This window comes from Pogona vitticeps, chromosome 5, assembly GCF_051106095.1.
Source record: "Pogona vitticeps strain Pit_001003342236 chromosome 5, PviZW2.1, whole genome shotgun sequence".
In the NCBI taxonomy this organism is placed as follows: domain Eukaryota; kingdom Metazoa; phylum Chordata; class Lepidosauria; order Squamata; family Agamidae; genus Pogona; species Pogona vitticeps.
The window spans coordinates 116,483,427-116,498,122 of NC_135787.1; the positions used below are offsets into that span (position 1 = coordinate 116,483,427).

The following is a 14,696-nucleotide window of genomic DNA, read 5'->3' on the forward strand; positions in this document are numbered from 1 at the left end:
GGAGGAATGCTGGTAACTTACATTTATGGATGGCTCCATGATTATAGTGTGAAACTGATGATACTGTCAGCAAAGTCCATTACTCATTATTAAAAGAATACATTTATTCATCCTCTCTGGTGTTCTCTCATGCCACATAATATTTTTGGAAGGAGGCACTGATAATCCAAAGTACCACTGGGTAGACCTCGCCAGCCTATGAGGGGCAAGAACTCAACATTTATAGCCTGTTGTGAGCTCATCAAGAGTTACAATGGAGATGCCTGGATGCCAGACCTTTCAGTACCTTGGCCAGTTCCTCTGAAACTGTACTGGATAATCATTTTATTATTCTTGGACTACAGCTTTCTTTATGACAACACCCCCCATCTGCCCTGTAATATCACATTTTTCCCACTAGCAGTTGAATCTCCCATATTTGTAAATCAGACGAAAAAGTCCCGTGAGTGGAATGTGACATCGGTTTCATGTTAAGAGGACCGGTTACTAATAGACATTTTTTCTTCATCCCTGGAGATTAAATAAAGGGTTGGTGGGGTGAACAACTGGATGTGGATTCTTCTCCTTCAGAACAAAACAAACAAACAAACAAAAGAACAGATACCTCTATTCCAGTAAACTCACTCCCCCTGATTTAAGGATATATGTTCTCTTCTGGACCACTGGCAGGATATTCTGCCTGTAGGAATGAGAGAGGTATGAAATTGATATTCTGGATGGAACTAAGTCTTTTGAAAAGATGAACCAGTGATTCTTGGTAAAAGTGTTTGGGGAGATGGTAGGCAGGCAGATTGTTAACATGAAGATGCACCACTGTCCCTGAGTATTTGAGGCAAAGAGACCAGTTGGATTCTGTTGCCCTGTTGGAGTAATCAGGTTTGCTCCTCATATGAGAATAGGCACTGATGTTTCCATTTCAGGACAGGCTAAGAGCATGTTACCATAGTCTCTCGAGACTGAAGGATGCCTATGCAAGAGACACAGTAAAGTAGAATAGGTCATTCTTACTTAGATGCTACAGCCAGGCTCTTGAGTATTTTCTCTAGCTAATACTCAAGGCATTTTTGCTGCTAATGAAATCTACTAGTTGCCTCTTCAGTTGTTTGAGCTATGAGAACAGCCAGGATTCTCCTTTGCTCTTTTTACCACTGGTTAATGCTGTTCAAAAGGTGACGGGTTCATCCCAGTCATATGGCTTGCTCTGTTTTCCAGTGATGAGGCTTTACAGAAAGGTCATTCTCCTTAAACCTTTGGTTTAAGAGTGTTCTGCCTCTTGCTGCTGGCTTTGCCCCTGCTTTTATAATAGGCTTGTTTTCTGTGTGTTCAGCTCACTGGAGTGACTGCGATGAGATTCTGGACCAGCAGGTTATTTAAGTAGCAGCATGACCTGTCTGTCTGTATGACAACAAGCCTCTGAAAATGAGCCTCTTGTTTCCCCCTGGCTTTGGGCTTTTTGTCAGGAGGGAGCCCAAGGTTGCATTAATGACTGGAACTGAGAGGATGCAAATGGAATATTGAAAAATAAAAATTAATAAGAAGACCTCAAGCACCTCTTCTTGCAAGGACTGATGCAGCATCTCCATAAGAGAAATAGGAACCTTAATTCCATATGGAGCATTGCCTTCTACTTTTGCATGGAGAGATGCAAATATTGGAGCTTTTGTATTTCACCCACAGCCCATTTTGTTTGTGATGTTGCTTTTGCTATCCTAAGGATGATTCTGTGGCTTAGCAACTGTCCTTTGATTGTCCTTCATGCTTTGAATCTGTTTTGTTTTGCTTTCTTATTCTGTCACTTCTTGCCTATCTTGTATGCTTCCTATGTAGTTCTCTGACCTTGGTGAAGAAGGAGTGGAGTCTAATAATCGCCTGTGTCTGCAGCCATGGTGTATCACCTCTTTCATGCCGTGTGACTGCTGAGGCCCACATAACTGTGTGATGTAGTACATACTACTAGGTCCTACAACTGTGCCTGTCTCTTCAGAAACATATTGTTTGTGGCTTAAATGGCAAACGTCTATGTATAGGAAAAACACGATTTTGCAGTTCCCATATCCCAAATTTGAAGTTTTCTGAACTTTATTCCCCATCCCAAATATTTAGGTGTGTGTCTGTTTAGATAAAAGACCATGGCTGAAATCCTGTTGCTTAGTATAGTATGTCCCAGCTTGAGTAGGCTCATTTGAATCAGTGGAACTGACAGATGAGTTGACTCACCAAATCCCCACTGATTCAGTGAGCCTACTCTTGTGTAATGAATTATACTGGGCAACTGGACATCAGTCCCTCTGTTCATTCACCCATTTTCTTCATTTGGCATGGGGTTGGTGTCTCATGAATTTGCAAAGTATCCTAAGAAGTGTTTGTGTGATAGTAGCCAACAGGTGATTGATTATAAAATTGCAAACACTAGTTGATAGACTGGATTGACTCATTGATTAATTAGATTTATATCCTGTCTTCCATCCAGTGAGGTCAAATCATGGATGTTTTCCTTCCCACTTGATTTTCACAATTCTTCCTAATTATTCTTAGAATGGTGATGGTGTATTTTATCTTTTCCTGCCATGATTTGGCATTTTTGATTTACTCTCCATTAGAACTAAACAGCGCTTTCCTGTATTGCTGTTGTTGCCTGTTCTGAATCCAGCACCAATACTGTATTTCTTTTAATGATGTTCACTGCTGTTCTCCTGACTTTGACAATTCCCCCAGTCTACTGTTCACCCCTCACTACGTCTCGCCTCAGATGTCCTTCAGATGGATCCTACAGCTATGGTGAATTTGCTTTTCCATTGCACGCTACGCAGCCTACATCAACTGAGCGGTTGTACCCTTCACTCACTGTCCTTTTCACTTGGAAGTGTATCATGGAACAGTGGCTTCCGTCTGGCAAATGCTATTTGTGAAGGGCATTGTAGAGCATCTCACTTATTTACTCTTGTTATGAAATGTTCAGTTCCTGATGCAATCAATTCGTGGCTATGATGTGAGCATATGAGAAGCACATGAGAAGGGACACCAGTGCTCTGTACTTCTGAACAGGAGACAAGAAGGAGAATCTCCTCACAACTGTTGCCTCTTCTCTGACGTGATCCACCTCCAAAGAACTCCCCTTTGCAGCCATTTTAGCCAATGCAAATTTCCAGATAGAGTAGGAGGAAGGAGCAGGCGGCTTTTATCTTTGCCTTCACCTGGCCTCCAGGATGGCACAGAGCTGGGAAGATCCACAGTGGATCTGAGGGAACAGGAAGGGGGGAGGGCATTGGAGGGGGCAGCCATTGAGGTGGTGCTGGGTAGGGGAAGGAATGGTGGTGGAGGTAGAATATGCCCATGTAGGAGAAAAGCGGTTAGATATCTTACATCTATCCCCTCTTCTAGTCCTACCACCAACCAGATGGTATCAGGTGACCATATCAGCAAACCCTTGAGCCACACGGTGCTGTTGATGAATGCCAGGTCAGTATAAAATAAGACTGCCCTCATCCATGATTTAATTCGGGATGGGGGTGCTGACCTGGCGTGCATTACTGAGACCTGGGTGGGAGAGGACAGTGGTGTCCCCCTCTCCCAGCTGTGTCCGCCTGGGTAATCGATCCAGCACCAGTGTCGCTTGGAGGGTCAGGGAGGGGAGTTGCTATAGTCTATAGCAGTTTTGTCTCCTTAACCAGGTTTCCTATCCCTTTGAGAGGATGTCTTGAGGGCCTGTATTGTGTGTTGGGCTTGCGAGACAGATTAGGGATTCTGTCGGTGTATCGCCCACCCTGCTGCGTGCCAGCAGTCTCCCTGCCTGAACTGATGGAGGTAGTCTCGGACCTGGTGTTGAGGACTCCCAGGCGGTTGGTGCTGGGGGACCTCAATATCCATGCCGAGGCTGCCTTGACTGGGGCGGCTCAGGACTTCATGGCCGCCATGACAACTGTGGGGCTGTCTCAATGTGTCACCAGTCCGACACATGAGAAGGGCCATACCTTGGACCTGGTTTTCTCAATGGGACTGAAAGGTGGTGGTTTGGATGTGGAGGGGCTGGTTGTGACTCCATTGTCATGGTCAGACCACTTCCTGGTCAAGTTTAGTCTATTAGCTTCTTCTCCCCCTTGCAAGGGTGGGGGATCTATTAAGATGATCCACCCTCGGAGACTAATGGATCCGTATGGTTTCCTGAATGCTCTCGGGGATTATCCGTCTGATATGGTCGGCACTCCTGTTGAAGCTCAGGTCACCTTATGGAACAGGGAGATGACCCGGGTGGTTGACATTATTGCGCCTAAGTGCCCTCTCCCTGCTCGCAGAGTCCAGACAGCTCCTTGGTATACTTCTGAACTGTGGGCGATGAAGCGAGAGGGGAGACAGCTGGAGCGCAGGTGGAGGAATTCCCGCTGGGAGTCCAATCGAACATGACTTAGAGCCCATTATCAGGCCTATTTCGTGGCAATACAGCTGGTGAAATGGCAATATTTCTCCAGCTGTATTGCTTCTTCAGAATGTCATCCAGCAGAGCTGTTTTGGTTGGTCCGGGATCTTCTTCAACCGGGAAATCCGGTGGAGGTCCCGGACTGCTCATCAGCTCACTGTGATAAGTTTGCCATTCATTTTGAGGGGAAAATTGCTCAGATTCGCAGTGGGTTGGACTCCACCATTACTGCAGAATCAGAAGATGAGTCCAGTGTCCTGTTCTTAGGTCAGATATTAATGGATGAGTTTCAATTGTTGAGACCTGAGGATGTGGACAGGGTGCTTGGATCTGTCCGTTCTACCACCACTCCACTTGACCCTTGCCCATCTTGGCTAATTGGAAGATCTGCCGGGCAGATTCACACCTGGGTCCAGGAGGCCGTGAACACCTCTTTGAGAGAGAGAGTGGTCCCTGCCACCTTGAAAGAGGTGTTAATTTGGCCACTCCTTAAAAAGCCTAACCTGGACCCAAGGCTGGTGGTTAACTACCAACCAGTGGCGAACCTCCCTTATTTGGGCAAAGTGTTGGAGCGGGTTGTGGCCAGGAAACTCCAGGACGAAACGGATTTTCTGGATCCATTTCAATCGGGTTTCAGGATGGGTTTTTGTATGGAGACTGCCTTGGTCACCCTGTACGATGACTTTGCCAGGAGAGAGACAGGGGAAGTGTGACCCTGTTGATACTCCTGGACCTCTCAGCGGCTTTCAACACCATTGACCATGGTGTCCTTCTGGATAGGCTGGCTGGGTTGGGAGTTGGGGGCACTGCTTTACGGTGGTTCCGCTCCTTCCTGGCTGACCATGTCCAGAGGGTGGTGCTGGGGGACAGCTGCTCTGTCACATGGCGTTTATGTCGTGGGGTTCCTCAGGACTTGATATTGTCCCCTATGCTGTTTAACATCTACATGAAACTGCTGGGAGAGGTCATCAGAAGGTTTGGGCTGAGGAGTCAGCAATATGCTGACGACACTCAGCTCTACCTCTCATTTTTTACAAATCCAGGTGAAGCAGTTTCTGTGCTGAACTCGTGTCTGGACCTGATAATGGACTGGATGAGGGTTAATAAACTGAAACTAAATCCAGACAAGATGGAAGTGCTGTTAGTGGGTGCTTTGCCAGACAGGCTGGAGGGCCATTTCCCTGCCCTGAATGGGGTTACACTCCCCCAAGGGACAGGGTCCGCAGCCTGGGGGTGCTCTTGGACCCCAGTCTGACTCTGGAAGCCCAGCTGGACTCGGTGGCCAGGGGCGCCTTCCTTCAGCTGCAGAAATTGTACCAGCTATGGCCCTACCTGGACGAACGGAGTCTCATGACAGTTACACACACACACTGGTAACATCTCGTATAAATTATTGCAATGTGCTCTATGTGGAGCTGCCTTTGAAGATGGTCTGGCGACTGCAACTGGTTCAGAATCGACCTGCATGGCTGGAGAGTGGTGGGGCCGCTAGGGGACATATCAAGCTGATTCTGATTAAGTTACATTGGCTACCAGTTGCTTCCCGGGCCCAATTCAAAGTGCTTGTTTTGACATATAAAGCCCTAAACGGCTTGGGCCTTGGATACCTGAAGGATCGCCTCCTTCCGTATGAGCCTACCCAGCAGTTAAGATCTAGCCAGGGGGCCCTTTTGAAAGAGCCGTCTCTTAAGGAGGTGAGAGGGATGGCTTGTAGACAAAGGGCCTTTTTGGCAGCTGCCCCCAGACTATGGAATGCCCTCCCGACTGAGATTCGTCTGACCAACACTGATGACATTTTGGTGCCAGGTCAAAACCTTCCTGTTCCAGAAGGCTTTTAATTGAATTAATATCAACTGTGGGTCCTGATGGCAATTTTTAGAGTATCTATTTTAATTGTGTTTTAATTGTTTATCTTTTTATTGTATTTTAATTGTTGTAAGCCACCCAGAGACCTTTGGGTAGAGTGGACTTCATATAAGTTAAATAAATAAATAAAGTCTTCCATTTTTAGACTACTGCAGCAAAACAACAGAGGGTCTTGTAGGGATGGAAACGCTGACAGGTTTTATTTGACATAAGCTGTTGTGGACTGCAACTTACTTAATCAGATGCATCTGAAGATATGAACTACTGTCCACAAAATTTATTTCAGATAAAATATGTTTGTCTTATGGTGCTATGAGTTGGTTTTTTTGCCTGTGGCCATGGCAGATGGAAGTTTCTGGGATTTGTAATTCCCCCAAAGGACTGTTTCAGTTTTTTGAAACAGTTATCCAGGAGCTTCACACAGCTATATTTCTTTTCTCACCGCTTGGCTTTCCTTTGGAATTCTGTGCAGCATGAAGTTGTGATGGCCAGCACTGTTGTGAGTTTTTCATTACAGCCTAGTAAAATTAGTTTTTTTATTGTAACTCTGAGAATCCTGCCCCCATGTTATGCTCAGAATCATAGTTTTTTTAAAAAAGGTTTTCCTGAGCTGTGTTTAGGATGTTTAAACAAATCCCAGGGATGGACCTAAGCTATAAAAATAAACCTCATTGCCATATGAGAGGGATTAAAAATGGGAGCATATTCTGTATATATACACACTTGTCTTTACTTGAATGTAAACTGAAATACATAAATCATGTTGATGAGAGGAAAACGGATTCCACAACTGCATGTCTGAGATAAAGAGCTTAGTAATCTAGTATGTTTCACGTCTTTGCAAGCCAGGCTTTTGCCAGCTGGAATGCTTTGGAATAACAGCTGTTGTTTGCTGTTATTTTTCTAAAAAAGAAGGAAATAAGATTCTAGCTGATGAGTTTCAGCACAGGTACAACAGCATACGTATGTCTGCAGTAACTGAGACTCAAACATTGGCATTTGCAGTCCTTGACTTCACAGAATAGCACCTTTTGAACTGAACTAGGCATGAATTGTAAGGGACGTGGTGGTGCTGCAGGTTAAGCTGCAAAGCCTCTGGGCTGCAAGGTTGAAAGATCAGCAGTTCCAATCCACAGAACAGAGTGAGCTCCCGTTGCTCGTCCCAGCTTCTGCCAACCTAGCAGTTCGAAAGCATGCAAAATGTGAGTAGATAAATCAGTACCACCACGGTGGGAAGGTAGCGGTGTTGTGTGTCTAGTCATGCTAGCTATGTGACCACAGAAACTGTCTACAGACAAACACTGGCTCTGCGGCTTGGAAACAGGGATGAGCACCGCCCCCAGCTTGACTGGACAATTTGTCAAGGGGAACCTTTACCTTTGCCATTAAGCATGACTTGTTGATCAGGCATGCACTTCTTCATGGCTATTATGGGAAGATTTGACCAATAGCTCTTAACCACTCCTGCTTTGTTTTGGTTCCCACCAGATCTCAGCCTAGCATCCCCCTGTTGTTATACCCACAGACAGAGGCTTTCCTAGATGTATGGCTCTGGCATGCTTGGTATGAGAGAAACATCCCCATACCTTCAGTGCTCATCCCTTAGGTTGAGAGAAGCCAATACAGGAAGCTGCCTAACACTGTAGACCAGTGGTCTCCAACCGTGGGCCTCCAGATGTTCTTGAACTACAACTCCCAGAACCCTTCACCACCGCCTCTGCTGGCCAGGATTTCTGGGAGTGGAAGTCCAAGAACATCTGGAGGCCCAAGGTTGGAGACCACTGCTGTAGAGCAATTCTTCAGGTTCCCAAGAATGTATGGAGCCTGAATTAAATAACCCCGGTTCAATGGGACATCCTTTGGGTTGACGTTCCACCCAATGTATGTCCCATTGAACCTGGGTTATTTAATTCAGGCTCCATACATACACCCAAAGCAACATTGTGGGAGTCCTTCTTTCCTAAAGTGCTTTCTTTTGGATTTCAATTGACAAAAACATCTTTTTCAGAGAAGGAAGTGCTTGTGTTTGTGTGTACACACACACACACACACACACACACACACACACACACACACACACACACACACACACACACACACACACACACACACACACAGAAAGACAAATAGAGTTTTCACCAAAAGAAAATATTACTTCTGTTTTCACAATGTTAAACCTTATTTTATTTTTAGGTCCCCTCTGGGAAGCCTGGAGCATGTGGCATGCATTGCTAAATGCATATAAGTAGGGAATATGGGGGCGGGGCGCACACGATGCTTTAAAAATGAGCTATGGAGATGGAAAGCAGCATGGTGACTGTAGCACCCAAAGGACCTGTTTTTGTTTTCATTTCTGTTTGTTAGTATTTCTTTCTCTATGCACAGTAGTCTTGCTGAAAGTACTTGTTCCTGAGAACCGATATTTGTGCACCAGGAAGGATGCTTCTGCTGGTATCAATGGAAGATTCCTGAGGTTAATATCAATGAAGTGGAGGCAAATTTTTAGCAGGAGTGTGGTATGTTAGGAAAGGATTTAGCCCCCCTCCACCCATGAGCTGGGGACCCCAACCTGCTTGCCACCCTTCACCCACATTACTGAAGTAAAGGGGGAACATTTAACCTTGGGTATAATTTGGCTGTTTGTCTCCATGAATATATAAGCTGAGCTCTGTTTCTCTCTTTCTAGGTGTTTCTTTTCTAGTAGTGTCTACTTTGCGTAGCAAAAACTTATGGCGATTGTTCCATTTTAGTTAATCATATCTATTTGGATTGCCTTAATGAATGGACAACACTTCTGGAATAGGATGGGGACGTTTCAGTTTGTTTCTTTTAATATTTATCATAGACATTGCATCTTAATGTATCACCATGGTCTCTTACAAGATAATTTTTTAAAAAAAAATCACAGTGTTTTGGAGTGAGGAAGACCATATGTCATCAGAATGCAGCTGCTGAATGCTAGATGCATTTTAGAAGCAGAAGGAAAGAGGAAGGATGCTCTGTTTCGGGAACCCAGCCTGACTTTCAATCAAATAACTGATCTAAGATGCTGAGCACAGACCACATTTCATTTACAAATGCTGCTAGGGTGTTCATGATTGAACATGTTGGACCTGATCAGAATATGATTTCTTTTTGTATTATGGGGATCATTTAGATTAACACCACCAGCAGATCGATAGGAGATATTAATACACACTAATTAAAAAAAAGAGCTCCCAGTATAAACCCTTTTAATATCCACAATAACTGCCTAGTCCATTGCTTAACCAGATAATTTCCATTGAATGTCGAGCCGTGAAATGCAATAGTATTTTGGGGTGGGTTTTTTTTTTCCAGGCTATGCAATTCTGAGTTGTGCTCATAGAATTTCTGCCATTCTATATCACAGCAAAGGTCTGCCTCGTCCAATAACCTGTTCCCACTGTGGCCAACCAGATGTCTGTGGGAAGCTGGCAACGAGGCCCTTTTGTCGCATATAGCATGTAGTGCAGGGATGGGAAAGGTATACTTTCCAGACATTACTCAACTGCAACTCCCAGCAGCTCTAGCCAACGATGAAGAATAGTGGGCACTGCAGTCCAGTGGTATCTGAAGAACCTTCATAACCAACTTGCTAACTGTCTGTTGGTTAGCAAGTTGGAAGGATGCTGATTTGTGTGCTAAGAAAACCTTCTTTTCCCAGAGATGTCCCCTCATGGGTCAACAGATCTAGGAATTTGTACCACTGCACCCAGTATCTGAATGTAGATACAATATATTAAACAGCAAATTTTATACATTTTTAAGCAGTCAAGGAAAATGCCAATACAGTGGACCCTCTACTTACGGAATTAATCCGTATTGGAATGGTGGCTGCAAGTCGAAAAGTCTGTAGGTCGAATCTCCATTGACTTACAATGCATTGAAAACCGATTACTCCCATAACTGGCAGTTTTTATTCTATTTTTATTCCATTTTGGGTTTTTTCTGGTCTGTAAGTCGATTCTCTGGCTGCAAGTCGAATCTAAATTTTGCGGCCAGAGAAGTCTGTAAGTTGAGCCGTCTGTAAGTCGAGGGTCCACTGTAGGTCATTCACTGGCTTTGAAAATCGAATTACTTATTTTAACCAGGAAAATAAGGGATTTGTTGAGTTACGAAATATTTTTGGCTATGTATGACTACTCCACAAGTGGCTTGAAACAAACCCAAGAGTGGGACTTGGGGATCACAGTTTTGGACACCCTATGGGCAAAGGTTGGGACTCACAAAACAATGCATGTAACTTAATTTCAGTCTCTTTCAAGGAAGCCACTATTAAGTTAGAATATAGATGATACCTCACGTGAACAAAATAAGCACATATGATTAGATATACATCTAATATGCTGAGTGTATGTCTTTGGTAACATAGGAACATTTTCTCATTCATGTTGTAAATATGATTTCAGAATTTTGGCTTGCAGTTAATAAAGAGATTAGCTGTATTGTTTCCGTTTGAATCTAATAGCAGCCCTTTTGAAAATATTCTCAGAGACCAATATTAAACTTATACATAAAGACCCGCTCACATTCTTATTCTTATTGTTAGCAGTCAGACAAGACATTTTTAAAAGGTGGAAGAATTTAATAACTGACTCATGATATAAGAGTGTGGGACATGACACTGGCAGAAAAACTTACTGAAGCATTAGAGACACACTTCTGCTTTGTCCAGCTATTAAATAGCTATGTCTGTATGAGAGGTAACATTGGAAGATGCCTTATACATATTGGTGACCATGCCAGGCTATCCAGTGTCTCTGGATGGAAGTTTCCAGCAACGTTGGGTTACTCAGACAGTGCCAGAATGAGGACGTACCCACATAATATTTAAATGTAAAATGAGTAGAAGAGAAAGCTAAGCAGTGAAAGCAGAGTTTATAAGTAATTAGTCACAGACAACCAGTTATTTCTAATTAATTCCTCCTTTTCCAGTCATGAAGGCATAACTATTATATTACAGCTGTAATTTAATGAAGCCTAATTTCATTTTTTGCAGTTTAAATATACATGGATCACAGATAGAACAGATGGCCATGCTAAGAGATTTGGGGAAGTGTAGTCCAAAAAAGTAACTTTTCCCATCTCTGGACAGGGTTGTGGCCCCATTAAATGAGGGAGGATGTATATCACTTGATTGAAATGCCCTCCTTGGTTATGTTGTTACAGGAAGGAATTGTGTTTTGTGCCACAGGCCAGTGCCTTGTAATACTGAGATTTTTTTAAAAAAGTAATTTAAATGTAACTATTATAGTTCCTACAAAGAGCTGATTTAAAAAAAAACACCTTGAAGTCATCGTCATAACCTCCATCATCCTCATCATCTTAGAACTGCAGAGCTAGAGACCCTGTGGATCACTGAGTCCAGCCCTTGTCAAGGTGGCACAGAGGGAAACTGAATGCCTAACCTCTGGCTCTGCTATCAGATACCTAAACCAAAACCACTAAGCAGTCCAGCAGTTTATAAAAGTGACCAAGTGCTTTAACTCTCTCTCTCTCTCTCTCTCTGTCTCTTTGTGTGTGTGTGTGTGTGTGTGTGTGTGTGTGTACACACACACACACACACACACACACACACACACACACACAGAAAGACTTTGGCACTATAGCTGTATCTACTTTTTAAAAGTTGTTTACCAAATTTTGGGTGAAAAGGGACAGTAACAATTGGGATTATAGCACCATGGAGGGCATATTAGAAAGAGTTGAAACTGAAAACAGTAGTCGCGAAGGCTTTCACAGCCGGGATCTAATGGTTGTTGTGGGTTTCTCGGGCTCTTTGGCCGTGTTCTTAAGGTTGTTTTTCCTAACGTTTCGCCAGTCTCTGTGGCCAGCATCTTCAGAGGACAGGAGTAGCACTCTGTGCTCTGGTGCAGTTTGTTTGGGAGTTGAGTATTTATAGCTGTTGGATCAGTGTATTTTTGTTGTGGGTGTATTTTTGTGACAAGGAGGAGAGATTATCTGTCACTGTGATTGATGGGTGTTGTTAGCTGATCTTTTGTGTGTAATGATCACCGGTCCTTGTGGCTGGGTAGAGTTCGTTGACCTTTTGCAGGCTGTCTTTTTCGGTGTAGGGAGCCAAGCTTTATGAAGTTTTAAACTTTCTTCTTTTTTGTTGAAGCTCTGCTGGTGTTTGTGGATTTTGGTGGCTTCCCTGTGCAGTCTAACATAATGATTGCTGGTGTTGTCCAGTATTTCAGTATTTTGAAATAGAATTTCATGTCCAGCTTGTTTTAGGGCATGTTCAGCTACTGCCTAATTTCCTACTTGCTTTAGTCTGCAGTGTCTCTCATGTTCTTTGATTCTGGTGTGGATGCTTTGTTTTTGGAACAAACAATACAGCCTGCAAAAGGTCAACAAACTCTACCCAGCCACAAGGATCGGTGATCACTACACATAAAAGACCAGCTAACAACAACCATCAATACACCCACAACAAAACCACACTGATCTCCATAATCACCCATCTCCTGAAAAGGACAAAGCTGATCCAACAGCTATAAATACTCAACTCCCAAACAAACTGCACCAGAGCAGAGTGCTACTCCTGTCCTCTGAAGATGCTGGCCATAGAGACTTGCGAAATGTTAGGAAGAACAACCTTCAGAACATGGCCAAAGAACCTGAAAAACCCACAACAACCAATTATCAGTAGATCAATGGGATAATTAAAGAAAATGGGTGGCCAACAAAGGGGACAAAGTGTGATAGGGTGTTATATTCTTTGGTACTAATCACCTTGCAATATAACCTGTTCGATAGATATGTTGACCTGTAGTCTTTGTAATTAAATATTCAATACAGAAAAGCATCCTTGACATCCTTAAACTGTAATGCCGTAATCATTTGGTAATAAATAAAGGCAATGTTGTGTTATAGTAAACCATCCTGAGAAATATTGGATTGGCTATATGGAAATTCTGAAATCATTCTTTACTCGATCATATGAGGAAGTGGGCTATTTTACAATGTATTGTATTAACAAATGGTGCCTCTCAGTTTTGCAATGGCTGTAGACAGTATCTACGGAAAACATGCTGGCTAAAACGAGCAGTCGTTTTTATTTAATATTAACTTACCTTTTAAGCAGTAGCAAACAGAAAAATAAATCAGAGTTCTTTTTGTTTTCTTCTTCTTCATTTCCTGTGCCTTAAAACCACAAGCTGTATTCTGAACAAACAAACCTTGTAATGTATACTTCAGGGCTGAAGTCTTATCTCCTTTCTTCCTTCGTTACTATGGTTACTATCCTAAAGAATCCCTCTATGCACCTTTAAAAGAGTGGGAAAAGAACAGTGCCCATTAAACCAAATCTAAATACGAATGCAGAGAAGAGAGCCAGAGAGCCTGAGCAGTAAGCCACACAAATACAGTGCATGACTCGAGGGAAGTTATTGTTGCATATGCTGCAGTGACAAATGAGTTGAAACAGTTGGGCCGCATCCAGCTTCTGTACCTGCTGGCTGTGTTTTATGGGCTGTGCCAAACGTGCGCCCAGGCTACAAGTGGAAGAATGATGGGAAGCAATCGCCCAAAACATCTCTTTAGAATGGAACAGTGGTTTCCCTTTGATGGCACTACTTGACTGCCCAGTTCTATTGCTGTTCATGAAACAGGAACTGACTTGAGGAAACCGAGAGGTGGTGGTGGTGGTGGTGGTGGGAATAAGAGGCAGAGCAGCTGCTCTTACTAGCAGCTGTTTTGCCATATCTACTGCATAGATGGATTCTTTCTCCATTCGCTTGCAGAGAATGTACCACTCCATTGGAGATCTCTGTAATGAGTTGCCATAATTAGGTATCAGGCCCAGTTTAAGGCATGGCTCCAAATTAGTCTAGGTTTAAGAGGCCCCATAGTGTTGTTGCAGAACAGGTATGTGTATTATTTTAATTTTTCATACCATGCTTGTTTTAGGGGCTGATCAAAATTGGAGGTTCTAAACTGTAGTTTACTTAATTTGTGGTGACTATAAAGCTTCCTATAAAGTTCTTAACAATTTTGGGAAATGGGAAGCTTTCCCTTTAAATCTTCCTAGCCTTTGGAAAGGACCAGAGACAGAAGCATTCCATTGTGTTTAGCGTTTGCTAACTGGCACAGCAAATCAGGGAAGCTTTGACAGAAGGTGAAAAAAAACTTTCACAGCATTGCTGATAACATTAGTAACCTTTTAAAAGAAATGCCCTGCACTCCCAAGAACAGCTCAGAGGAAGTATTCAGTTAAGCGGCTGGCTTCTCCAAAGGGACAGGCAGCCAGGCAGCCTCTTTGGTGCAATCCCAACAGTCACACACACTCAGATCAAACCAAAACAGAGCAATCCTACTTGCACCTAAAGAACAGTATCCCCTGATGGAGACATAGAAAGGTGCAAGGATCACCCCTCTGGGGGGCAGTGTG

At 43.4% G+C, this 14,696-nt stretch overlaps 1 protein-coding gene and 1 long non-coding RNA gene across 4 annotated transcripts in view; one reads left to right on the forward strand and one right to left on the reverse strand.

Moving 5' to 3' along the window:
• LHFPL3 (LHFPL tetraspan subfamily member 3) overlaps positions 1-14,696 on the forward strand; it is a 330,442-nt gene that overhangs the window by 72,086 nt on the left and 243,660 nt on the right. The window lies entirely within an intron of this gene.
• Positions 566-13,481, reverse strand: LOC144589515 (uncharacterized). The gene is made up of 2 exons (XR_013545675.1): positions 13,381-13,481; positions 566-679 (listed from the first exon to the last, which is right to left on the reverse strand). It is a non-coding gene; the product is annotated as an uncharacterized LOC144589515 (long non-coding RNA).